The sequence below is a fragment of the Gossypium arboreum genome, chromosome 7 (assembly GCF_025698485.1).
Source record: "Gossypium arboreum isolate Shixiya-1 chromosome 7, ASM2569848v2, whole genome shotgun sequence".
NCBI classification, from domain to species: Eukaryota; Viridiplantae; Streptophyta; class Magnoliopsida; order Malvales; family Malvaceae; genus Gossypium; species Gossypium arboreum.
Genome location: NC_069076.1, coordinates 84,994,842 through 85,008,633, shown reverse-complemented (window position 1 = coordinate 85,008,633; position 13,792 = coordinate 84,994,842). Strand labels below are relative to the sequence as shown.

Below are 13,792 nucleotides of genomic sequence, written 5' to 3'. Positions count from 1 at the left end.
GCGTTTGCTTGTCCTCAAGCAAAATCCTCAACTCACAATTAAGAATTTATTTTTCTCAACTTCTAATTCCTGCCAATAACTCAGAATAAACCATAAGTAATCATACATTGAGAATTCGACTAAAAGAACATCAAAGTTTCAAATATTCCAAGTTGAGCATTTTATCACAAAAATATTAGGTGTCTCCCCTCATCTAAGTAATCACCTTTGATTCAAAATATCACATAATTCAACATCCTCACTAAAGATTCACTCAAATCACTCGAGGTGTTTAAGGACAAGAAATTCTGCACTCAACAGTCAATATGATAAGTTATTACCATAGGCTTACGTGAAAATCAAATCTCCACCACTATATATTGAGATGGTTCATCAATCAAAAGGTCTTTAGAGAGTTGTAACGTGGCTTTGGTTAGGGGGTGTTGTCACAATCTGAAAGAAAAGGTTAGAATCAAGATTGAATTGAAAAATTACCTAACTAGAAAAATACTAAAACTTGATAAATTACATTCTAGAATTGAGCTTTTCTTCATAGGATATGGAATTAAATACTTAAGCTCAAAAACAAAAAGTTACTACTAATATGTATGTATTTTTTTTTGTTTTTTTAGAACAAATCAAGTTAGCATTGAATTTTTCTAACTATTAAAAATAAAACATAGCCAAGCAGTTTATTCAAATCAAATCTTGACAAAAATAGGAATCAAATGAGGGGATTTCAACAATAATGGGTTATGGGTTAATATTAAGGGTAAATCAATGAATGGCTTGTTAGGCTCAAAGGGGTTTACTAAGGGTTAATTATAAAGGTAGAATTTTATGGAGTAAGTGGGTTAAACATAAGTGCCTTTATCATCTCAACATATCAAATCAATGGTGTGGTTCTGACATGCATAATCAAGCAAGTTCTAGAATAACAATTCAATATTGATGCACTCATAACAATAAAAGTGAGCATGGAAGAAATAATATATGCTCTAAAGGCTCAAGATCTCTCAAAAATTATGGCTTTTTGATGTTAAACCTGTAAATTTCAACTCAAGATAATACCTAGACTTGGGGGAACAACTTATCAAGATAATACCTAAAAATTTTAATTCTCAAAAATCAACTTATCATGCTTGATTCTCTATTTCATTAAAGTTTAAACAATAAATGCATAAATGCCTATGTTTTAATTCAAGACATATCAATAAAAATCATAAATTAATCAAAATTCATTCTAATAATGATATGAGAAGATGATTTGAGAACAAGACAAAATTCAGTGATTTTTCTGATAATGAAATAAATAACCCCCCACACTTAAGATGTACATTGTCCTCAATTTACATAGATATATAATAGCGATATAAATATAATATCGAAAGAGAGGAAGAGAAGTGAAACTGCCCTAAGATTGTGGATGAAATCCTTGGATTAGCTAGAGCGAGAACTGGAGATAAAGCTGAAGGAAAGACATGATTCTGAGGGATAAATGAGAAGACACTACTGTGAAGGAGAATTAAAGGAATAATTCGATGATTACCATAAAGATAGGTAGAGTTTAAAAAAATATAAAACATGAGTCTATAAAAATAAAGAGAAATAAAAGTAAAAAAATAAAAATAAAAAGAGTTTAAAAAGAGGCACGGCCGCGTGGCCCAACACTGGTCTCATACGGTCGTGTTACACGCTGGTGAGGCTCACATCCAGCCCGTGTTTATCGCAAAATGAGGGATCGCCACACGGCCTGAGGACACGCCTGTGCGTCTAGGTCGTGTGGTCACATGGTCGTATCGCACGATCGTGTGCGATGTGGTTCGCTTCTCCAATGCCCGTGTATATATACGCACGCCCATATTCTTTTGACAGTCTCGACCACGGTTGGTGACATGGGCGTGTCACATGCCCGTGTTAATTTCTCAGTTTCTTCTACTGGTGTGGCGCACGCCCGTGTTATTTTGACAGGATTGTCCACGGCCATGGCAATGTATCGAATCCCTTGTTTTGGGAAAATTTTTGCTATACGGCCGTGTCACCGCCCGTGGTATGGGCACGGCCTAAGGCACACCCGTGTACCTGGCCGTGTGGATGTGGAAAACCTGTGTTCAAGGACTCAGTTAGTGATTTAGATGTTAAAAACTAAAATTCAAAGAAGTTAACACTGTTAGTGCTCGGGTTACCTCCCAAGGAGCACTTATTTATAGTCTAAGCTCGACTTACCTCAATTTCGTGTGATTACGGTGGATTAAGGATTTGAAACTCCTCACCTCTTCTATCAATTTTATCAAAATAAGGTCTGGGTCGAGTATTATTTACCTTAAATGTTCTAAATACAGTATGTGTTACCTTGACTGTACCATGTGGGAAGATGTTCATTACCGTGAAGGGAGTCGCTCTGTCCGTATTGTGCTCTAGAGTAGCAATTTGGGGGTCATTTTCATCTAACCATACTTTGTTCCCAACTTTAATTTGCCTTGTTTCATCCCTATGTTCATTGTAGTGTCGCTTCAATTTTTCGTGTGCTTTTGGTTTCTTTTTGACAGGTGTTCGCCATTCATCTAATTCATCGACCTGAAGTTTTCGTTCTTCATAGATGGGTCCTTTGTTGTTACTTGAACATGGCTCATGTATGTTCCTTGAACTTGTTTCCTGTAAAGAAGGTTGCACCACATGATTAGTAGTGGTAGCATGATTTATACAACCACCCTAAATATTCGATGTGTTATTCAAATTACGAGCTTAAAGAGTGATTGTTTCATCACCTACACGAAGTGTGAGTTCACCTGTACCAACATCAATAATGGTTCTAGTAGTTGCTAAAAAAGGTCGTCCTAAAATCAAGGGTATGTTACTATCCTCTTTCATATCTAGAACAACAAAGTCTACTGGGTATATAAATTTATCGATTTTAACAAGAACATCTTCAATGATACCCTTAGGAAATGTAATGGTTTTATCAGCCAATTGAATGCTCATCCTAGTTTGTTTGGGTTTCCCAAGACCTAACTGTTTAAACATTTTATAGGGCATAACATTAATGCTCGCCCCTAAATCAACCAATGCATTATTCACGTTTAGACTACCAATCAAACAAGGAATCGTAAAACTCCCTGGATCTTTCAATTTGTTGGCCAGCTTATTCTGCAGAATGACTGAGCAAACTGCATTCATCTCCACATGCGATGCATTATCCAACTTTCTCTTATTTGCTAAAAGCTCCTTTAAAAATTTAACTGCGTTTGGCATCTATGAAAGAGCTTCAAAAAACGGTAAGTTAATATGCAATTTCTTTAATAGTTTAAGGAATTTACCAAATTTTTCGTCCGTGTGGTCTTTCCTTGCCACATTAGGGTATGGTACACGAGGTTTGTACCCTTTACTTACCAGCTTCCACACACTATAGTCTACCTCATCCTTACCTTTACTTACCACAATTCTTTGCCTCGGTTCTAGTTCAGGTTTAACTAACCCTTCTTTTTCTCGAGCGGTAATCGCATTGAGTTGTTCCCTTGGGTTAGATTCAGTGTTACTTGGCAAGCTGCCTTGTGGTCATTCAGAAATTAATTTGGCAAGTTGGCCTATCTGAGTTTCGAGCCATTAGATCGACGCTTGTTGATTCTTAAGTGCTGTTTCGGTATTCTGAAAATAAGTCTCTGACATCGAGATAAATTTCGTTAGCATCTCCTCAAGGTTCGGTTTCTTTTCCTGCTGGTAAGGTGGTTGTTGAAAACCTGGAGGATGTTATGGCCTTTGATTTCCTTGACCACCCCACAAGAAATTAGTATGGTTCCTTCAACCTGCATTATAAGTATTACTATATGGGTTATTTTGATGTCTAGAATTATTGTTACCCATTTATTGAACTTGTTCCTCCTCGGTGCTGGGGTTGAAAGATTGATATTTTGTGTGTACTCCTCTTCCATTTGAATCGTATCTCATCACTAGATGTACCTGAGTAGAACTATATAAACCCTCAATCTTTTTATTTAAAAGTTCTACCTGATTAGATAGCATAGTTACAGCGTCGAGGTTGAAAACACCGGCTTCTTTTGTCGGCTTTGTTTTCATGACTTGCCACTGATAGTTATTCAGTGACATCTCTTCAATAAATTCGTAAGCCACTTTAGGTGTTTTGTTATTGATAGTCCCACCAGCAGCTGTGTCAATAAGTTGCCTTGTCGAAGGGTTCACACTATTGTAAAACATTTGAGCCTGCAACCATAAAGGTAACCCATGGTGAGGGTACCTTCTCAATAGATCCTTGTATCTCTCCCATGCATCATAGAGTGTTTCTAGATCCATCTGCACAAAAAAAGAGATATCATTCCTCAACTTAGCTGTTTTAGCCGGCGGAAAATATTTAAGTAAAAATTTTTCGGTTATTTGTTCCCAAGTAGTGATTGAACCTAGTGGTAACGAGTTCAACCACTATTTAGCTTTGTTCCTCAATGAAAAGGGAAATAACCGAAGGCGAATGGCATCATCAGAAATGTCATTGATTTTAAAAGTGTAGCAAAATTCCAGAAAATTTTCCAAATGAGTGTTTGGGTCCTCGTCTTGCAAACCATCAAACTGAACAAACTTTTGTATCATTTGAATCATGTTAGGTTTCAGTTAAAAATTGTTTTCAGCAACAGTAGGCCTAACTATACTTGACTCAGTTCCTGTTAAAGTAGGTTTAGCATAATCATACATAGTGCGTGGAGCAGGATTCTGATTTACTGGTTCAGCAGCAATCGAATGAGGTAGCGGATTTTCTTGATTTTCAGCCATCTCCTCAATTGTGGTGGAAATATCGCCCTCTTGCTCTTTCTCTGTGTATCTTAGGCTTCACATTATTTTTCTTCGGTTTCTGCGAGCTGTGCGATCGATCTCACTGTCAAAAAGCAATGGTCCCAACAGGTTTCTTCTAGTCATAAACTATAAAAACCTGCCAGAAGGAAAAAGAAAATTTAGTAAAATTAACAAAACTAAAATAAAATTTAAATTGCAACAAAATAAATGGCTAAAGTAATAAAAATTAAGCGTTCTTAATATTTTAGCTCCCCGACAACGGCGCCAAAAACTTGATGTGAACAAATCGCGATAAGTTTTATAATTTATGAATGACTGTTCTTGAAAACTAACTATTATCACGACGAAGGCAAGTGCACCTATCAAACAGTAGTATAACTTATGGCAAGACCGGGATGTTGAACCCAAAGGAACTAGAAGTACTAGTATTAACTTTCTTTTTATTATCTAGTATAAAAATAAAAGGATTTGTTTTATCTAAACTAATTACTAAACTAAGAATGCACAGAAAGTGAATTGGGGAAATAACTTTTGGGAAACTGAATGATTTGGACAATACCTAAGGAAAAACCCACCTAGACTTCACTTGTTATTGACTCTGAATTAGACGATTTATTCATTTGACTTGATCCGTAGAAATCTCTAATTTATATTATTATCTCTCTCGAGACTAACAACGTCTAACCCTAGGTTGATTAATTGAAATCTTTTTCTAATTAAAACCCCTAGTGTTGCATTAACTCGATTTATGTATTCCCTTATTAGGTTTCACCCTAATCCGGCAAAATTATGTCACCCTATCTCTAGGTGTGCAATCAACTCCGCTTAATTATGTTAGATCTACTCTTAGATAAGGACTTTTGCTCCTCTGAATAAGCACATCAAAACTTGAATTAATATCCTGGAATATCAAAGCAAGAATTAAGAACACATAATTAAGAACAAAACAAATATTTATCATATAATTCAGATAATAATAACAAGATCTGTCTTAGGTTTCATTCACCTTAGGTATTTAGGGGGTTTAGTTCATATTTATGAAAGAAAACATTTTAAAAGAATAATGATAACAAAACATAAAGAAAACCCAAGAACTTTTGAAGGGAATTGAAGGGAGATCTTCAGTCTTGAAGGTGAATCTGGATTCTAAGATGGATCAATTGGCTTTCTTCGTGTAATTCCTTGCCTCCTACTCCGTGTCCCCCTTTCAGGTACCTCTTGGGGTGTTTATATAGGCTTTAGGATGCTTCAAAACCCTCAAGAGTGGCCTTTTCCGAATAGGACTAGACTTGGGCTCGACAGGGACACGCCTGTGTGCAAGTGCTTCAACCCGTGTTCGAGTCTGTTGAATAGACACGGGCGTGTGGTCTACCAGTGTAAGAAAGTCCTGGCCGTGTTAATTTCCTACGTTGGCCCATTTTCTCTGTTTTCGGTCCGTTTCTCGCTCTTTTTACTCTCCTATGCTCACCTAAGTATAAAACATGATATTAAAGGATTAGGAACATCGAATTCACCAAATCTAAGGAGAAATCATCCATAAATGCGTTAAGCCTGGGATAAAAATATGTATGAATTATGGTTTATCAGCATGTGTACCTAATGCATCTCAAAATTTAAACCTTTGATAAATTCAAAGAGTTTGGTGCGAAAATGGAGAAACAACTATGTTTACCTATAAAGACACTTCATTCTGATTGATGTGGGGAATACTAATGAGATGAGTTTTAGGATACCTCATAGAGAATGAGATATTATCCCAATTAACCATGTCGAGGACTCCACAATAGAATAACATGACCAAGAGAAGGAATTGAACTTTATTAGACATGGTTCGATTGATGTTACGTCATTTGCAGCTGCCAGTCTCTTTTTGGGGATACACTTGATTTGTTGTAACTTGATGTAGCAGATTAAACTAGTTTTCACATTTAAGGAGCTTGACTACAAGCATTTTTGTTATATTTTAATTCAATTTCTTTAGTCTTTTTTACATTCAATAAAATGTGCACATCGAGTCTTTTATTAACCTTAAGGGTCGAATGAGGCCTAAGGGAGAGCTAACGTAATTTGTGAGTGTACAGGAGACCATTAGAGGGCATTTCATGTCAATATTGTACATTATGTCACAACATGGGGGATTCGATGTCGCAATATAACGAGCAGAATAGAGAAAGTGAGAAACTGACTTCAATGTTGCGATACAGGCTGAGGGAGTCGCGACATACCCCTGAAGATGACTATAGAGGAACATGCTAGTTGCTATGTTGTGACATAAGTCCTAGTGTATCACGACATTGACTCTGTGATGGGAATAAAACATGAAGTAGGGGTGTTTTGGTAGGCAAAATCAAACTTTAAGCTCGAAAATGTCAGCTAGTCTAGGGTTAAGGATGACAGTTACCTGAAGGCTATAAATAGACCCCTTTAGCACATGTAAGGGACATCTAAGTTTTAACCTAGTTTTCTTCTATTAAATTTAGTCTTGTTTTCTTTCCTTTTTTTGGTTTTCCTAGTTTTAGTTATTTGCTTTCTTCAAGAGATCAACTTTGTAAAAGAGATCAACTTCTTTGCATTCGTGCTTATTATCAGTATCAGTCAAGCTTTTCTTAAACTTTATATTTCAACCTATTCCTTATGATTAATTCATCCATTTATTCCTTATTGTTTATGAAAGCTATGAAGAACTAATCCTTCTATGGGGGATTAGCGAGTGGAAGCATGATCTCTTAACTATTTTGTAGGGTTATTTAACGGATCAATTGTTTGGGAAAGGAAGAATGTGAAACAAACCCTTGGCTTGACAACCCTAGGAAGTCATCTAGGTGGCAATTAACCTAAAATTGGTATTGTCCATCTGTGAACACATTGATGCAAACCAGTCTGGACTGTGAGGTCGTAAGATAAGTGGTTCTTGCTGACTCATTTTTTTAGTGGAAGACCGGAAGATCTTGCTAGGGTAGCGACTAGTTGATTGATAAATAACCCAAGATAATAATTGATTGAGATTCCTGAAGCAAACTAATCAAGCCTCTTCAGATTTGATTGATTCACTTTATTTCTCTCTATCTTTTGCAATTTTACTCTTTTTATGTTATTTTATTTCCTTAGTTTAAGAAACCCTAAAATTATCTCTTATTTTACTTCCATACTATAACTGACTTACAGTATTAATTAGATATTTAATTGTTTAGGTTAGGATTGATTTAATAATCGCCTCCCTTGGGTACGATCATTGAAGTATTTACCTACTTCGTTGTAAAATCTATATTACAACTCATCACGTATACTTATAGATACCGTCTCCTAATTCTTCATTTTATTGCAATATTTACACTTTTGCGTTAGCACATCCAGAGGTGGTCAACACTTTACATTCTGAATGATGTGCCAAGTAAGGCCATACCTAAAACTCCATACGAATTCTGGCATGGTAGGAAGACAAGTGTAAAGAATATTAAGATTTGGGGATGTCCAGCCACGTAGTGGATAAAGATGCTAGAAAGTTGGATTCACAAATAGAGTTGTGCATGTTTATTGGATGCCCTAAATGAATAAATGGTGGTTATTTTTATAACCTGAAATAGAAAACAATTATAGTGTCAACTCATGCTAACCTTCTTTGATAAGAGTTACATGAATGATTTGAAACCTCAAAGTAAAGAAGTACTTGAGGAACTTTCGAGAAATACACAAAACCATACAATAATGGTTTTAAAACCAACTCCTAATAGTAGAGTTGCAAATGATTAGTAGCATAGGGAGCTTTGTCGCAGTAAGAGGGTCTTTCGTAAGCGTAAGTTCTTCTAATCTGGCGGATTTGTTTTTAACAATAAGTTTGTCGAATAGGATGGTCACCTACTCACATTTGATGAAGCGATGCAAAGTGTTTATTCCAAGCTCTGGAAAATTACTATGATAGATGAAATGGATTCTATGAAATCAAACTCATTGTGGGAACTTGTAGAATTATCAGAAGGGATAAAATCCATAGGGTGTAAGTGGGTCTATAAGAAGAAAAGAAATGCAAATGGAAAAGTGGAAACTTATAAGCCTAGACTTGTAGCAAAAAGGCAAACTTAGTAAAAGGGTATTGATTACAAGGAAGCTTTTTCTCCAGTTTTTATGCTTAAGTCGATTCACATATTGTTATCTATTGTGGCAGCTTTCAATTACGAGATCTAGAAAACGGATATCAATATAACATTCTTAAATGGCTATCTTGAAGAAAGCATCTATATGATGCAACTTACCAGATATATAGCTAAAGGAAATAAGTATAAAGTTTGCAAGCTATTTAGATCCATATATGGACTTAAGCAAACATGTCGTTTATGGAATCAAAGATTTGATCAAGTGATCAAAAATTTTGGAAAAAACATTGATAAACCTTGTGTTTATAAACATATTAAGGATGGGAAAGTGTGTTTGAAAAAAATCCGGTTTGAAAACAATTTTCTTGCACAGCGAAAAAATAAAAATTTTGAAAATAGATCCAATTTGTTATATTTATAGCAATAAACCCTTTACTGAAATCACACATGTGTTTTCAGCTAGAAGAATCCTTATCATTCCTGGCTTTCAACTGAACAACCGTCTTCACTATTCTTGTAACACGAATTGCTTCGAGTGTGGGCTCGAACGATTCGAATCAAACACAGAACCAAAAATAGTTTTCTTTAATTTCAATGTAAAAGAAAAAATTATTTCAATAAAAACTGATAGAAGTTTTAGTCTGGAAAATAGAATTTATAGTTAGAGAATAAAATTTTCACTATTTTCAGCCAGAATAACACTATCTCAAAAGTTTGTATTTAGCCCTACCGGTGCCATTTATTTATAGGAGGAAGAAGTGAAATCCTTGTTGAATTCTAGAAGTCTATTTCAAATAAAAAATGAACTCCTAATCTAATTAGAAGTATAGGGGGTGCCAACCCTAGTTAATTATACTAGGGTTGTCGTCCCTCTCTTTAAACATGGGGGCTTTTGGGTCTATCCCATATTGGGTCCAATTACAATACTTCCTAAACTTTAAACCCAATACTTTATAATTCAATCCAACCCGATATTTAATTTTCTATTTCCTAAAATAAACATATTAAATCAATTAAATTAATTAATTTCCCAAATAAATAATTTTGTCAATCCAAATCTAATTCCATTAAAATCATGATGACTTCACCGTAACAGAATCTATGAGAAAAATATATTTAATATTTCTACATTCAACAAATTCACTCTAACCAAATGATTTATTTCCATTTTTTAACTTCATTTAGTTCCAAAACCATAAATTTATTTCCAGGTCATTTTTATTTTGGAGAAAACTACATTTGTTTCCAAATATTTCTCATTTCTCTATTTTTACCATTTCTATCCATTTTTGCTCATTTGATTCAACATGCAATTCATTTTTTTTTTCAACGAGCTAGCAAAAGGATCGATTGGACATATACGATTAGGGCTCAAATAATTTATAATTAAGTTCCATCTTTTTGCCTATTAATTATAAAATTATTTACTCACAAAGTCATTCCACTATAGTATCGTGACTGAGCTCTCCCCAACAACATTCTATTACAAAAGCAACTCGATTAGTGCTTGTCCAATGACCTTGTCATAAGTACGTTACCCTCATAAGATATACTTAATTTCTTTGGGATAAATTTGTTCTCCCAGTATGATATTTTTTTATCTCATGGTAACCATTACATCTTTCTTCATGAAAAGTCAATTACTATCAAATAATAATCAAGTCATTCATCACACAGATGAATGACCTGAGGCCATGTTTACTTCTCATCAACCATGTAATGCCAATGAGAGGATATTATTCACTCATATTTCGGGTTATGAATTCCACTATTTTGAATTACATTACATATTGCAAAAGTCGTATACCTACCTTTTCAACTTTCGGTTCCTTATTTTGAACTTAAGCTTTTACTTACATCAAAGTATACCCGTCATGTATGCATAGTCCGTCATCTAATCAGGATTAAGGTATGCCACATTTTGAATGTCGCAATTGAATAAATCCATAAATGGATTCAGGATCTATGCTTCTTGGATCCAGTCCGATGTATTGCCAGTTCAGTTAGTCACATCCATGTCTTTATCCTTTAAGACTCATCCGCCCCAATGCCCAAGACAAAGCATCTCTCAATAGGAATTGATAGACAACATATTATTCTTTTAATCGGTTTCCTCATTTCCTATTAGACTAATGACATGTTTTGGTTTGTCTACTAATACAATTTGTCTTTTCATATTACGATCCAACCACGTAATACCTCTTAATATTAGTTTAAACATTAGAAAATTAGTGAGCTAATATTTGCTTCTATTTTGCTTTGCATGGAAAAACCACATAAAGACATTATATAAAGTATACTAATGTAATCCATGAATTATTTTATTAACCAATTTGTAAGAAAAAATTACAAGTGTACATAGACGAAAATACTACACTTAGGGCACCAGATCCAACATTGTGATCTTTCTTATTCTATATAGCGATGACAATCTATTAATTAGAAATGATGTAAGGACATTGACATCAGTTAAACCATGGTTAACCCAACAATTTAGTATGAAAGACTTAGGAGAAGCTACCTTTGTTCTACGTATTCATATATTAAAGGATCAAAAGAACAAAGTAACAACCTTATCATAAGCTTTATAAATATATAAGTTATTGGAACATTTTGCAATGAGTGATTCAAAGAAGGGGGCTCAACCCTTTGTTTCTGGCTTTCATATTCCTTTGGAGGACTGTTGTAATGGCCTAAATTCAAGGTTATCGGAACAATGGTTTCGTAACCATAGATACGATCTAAAGAGAAATTTATTTCAATATTTTTTCTTGAAAATTGATATGATAGGAAAATCGTATGAAAATATTGATAGAAAAATTTTACCAATTTAGTGATTAGATAGAAAAAGAAATTATTGAAGAAATTGGGTAAAAATAAGGTATTGAGACCTCTATCTCGTAAAACCGAGTCAAAAATAATTTTATAAATATTTATGAAATGTTATTAATGTGGTATTAAAATTTCCTAAATGTTTGGGTAGTCAATTAAATCAAAAGGACTAAATTGTAATAGGTGTAAAAGTTGCTAGAATGATTAAATAGCTTAAAAGTCTAATGAGAAAGGATTTAAAAGGCAATTAGACCCAAAAGTTATTTGGTCTGGACGGAAAGGGTATGAAATCAGCAGAAAAATTGATAAATTAAGGGTAAAATTGGTATATTACAAAATTAGCTAAATAAAACTAGGACTAAATAGGAAATATCTAGATTTCTCTTCATTTCTCTTCAATTCCAGCAGCTAAAAACACCATAGGAGAGTTCTATAAGCTGGTATTTCATAATTTTTGCACCAAGTGAGTTAATCCTTGCCTTTTTCTTGTAATTTTTGTGTTTCTAAGACTTTTACAACTAGGTCCTACAATTAAATTCATTAGTTTTTGATTTCATGGATGAAATTGAAAGTCACCATGGTTGAGTTCTGTAAGTTTATGATGAAATAGAATGAAATTAAAGCTTTAATTTGTTTATGAGATGATTTTATTAGGTAATTGCAATAGAAATTGATTTTTAGGACCTAATTGTGAAAATGCTTGGAATTAAAGTCTATTGCTGAAATTCTGATTCCTAAAGGTTGTAAAATAGTTTAAGGTGATAGAATAAAATGTTAATTGAGAAAAATCAGCTCAATTGAGAGGCTAATTGAGTAGGGACGAAATTATCATTTATTAAAAGCTTAGGGAAAATGGTAATAAACGACTTGCACAAAAACAGTTTGGACAGCAGCAGTAGACTAACTTTGAAAAATCACCATAAATTTTATAAATCGAATTAGAAGATGAAAAAATATGGCATTAAAGCTTATTGAGTCTAGTTTCTCATGGAAGAAATAGTGTAAGCAATGAATTTGTAAATTTTGAGATATAATGAATTTTGTGAGACAAGGTCAGAATGAATTCGGGTTCCCCTGTTCTGACTTTGAAAAATCATAACAAATTTAATAAAAAGAATTATGGGCTTAAATTTATATTTATAGAATACTTAATGAGTCTATTTTTAAGAGAAATAAACGAGAATATTATTTGAATTCTGCATGAAGAGGTAATTTATTTGTAGTGAAGAAGGGTCAGAACTGTCGACAGCAGAACAGGGGTGACTTTAAAGAATAAATTGTACTTATTGGCTAAACTAAAAATTCTGAAAATTTTATGGTAAAATATATATGAGTCTAGTTTCAGGGAAAATTAACGGATCTTAATTTGGAGTTTCGTAGCTCAAGTTATAAATAATTTAGTGACTATGACTCAAGTAGACAGCTTTGAATGAACTATAAATAATAGTTGAATTATAGAGAATGTTGCATATGAACATGAAATGTATTAAATTGATAATTAAATTTATTTATTTAGATCTAGAAGATTCAAATACGAAGCTAGATCGAGGAAAGGAAAAAGTTTGGGATTAGTAGATTTTTATTGTTTACAAACAAGTATCAAGGTAAGTTCGTGTAACTTGAATTATATTCTTAAATGCTTGAGATTGTATGTTATTGATGTGAATATGATTTGAGTGTTCATTGTATGAAAATTAATGAAACATTGATATATTTGATAAAATGGGAAAAATTCCTGGTTGAATGAAAGGAAAATTCGATGGATCTCTGAAAAGGAATTGACGGTAAAAAAGATCTAGCCCGGATGGGTGATCCTATCATGATATAGCCCTCCCGAAGAATATGTGTAAAATGGATTTAGCCCGGACGGGTAATCCAAATTAGGGTCTGAATTTAGCTCGATGGTAATTCAGATCCAAGCTCATTAGAGTAATTGTCGTGCTGAGGATTTAGCCTGGTGGTAATCCCGACAATACTCTATGAGTTTATATTGCGTGATTTAGCTCGGTGGTAATCCATTTGCAAGGTTGAGGTTCATGAGTGTGCTCCCTGAAATGGATATGTGCGCACATGAATATGAATTGACGGAC

General features: G+C 33.9%; 1 non-coding gene across 1 annotated transcript; it reads left to right on the top strand.

Annotated features, from left to right (window-relative positions):
• Positions 1-4,213: 4,213 nt before the first annotated feature.
• On the top strand, positions 4,214-4,320 carry LOC128295774 (small nucleolar RNA R71). Its single transcript, XR_008286325.1, has one exon. It is a non-coding gene; the product is annotated as a small nucleolar RNA R71 (small nucleolar RNA).
• Positions 4,321-13,792: the final 9,472 nt, after the last annotated feature.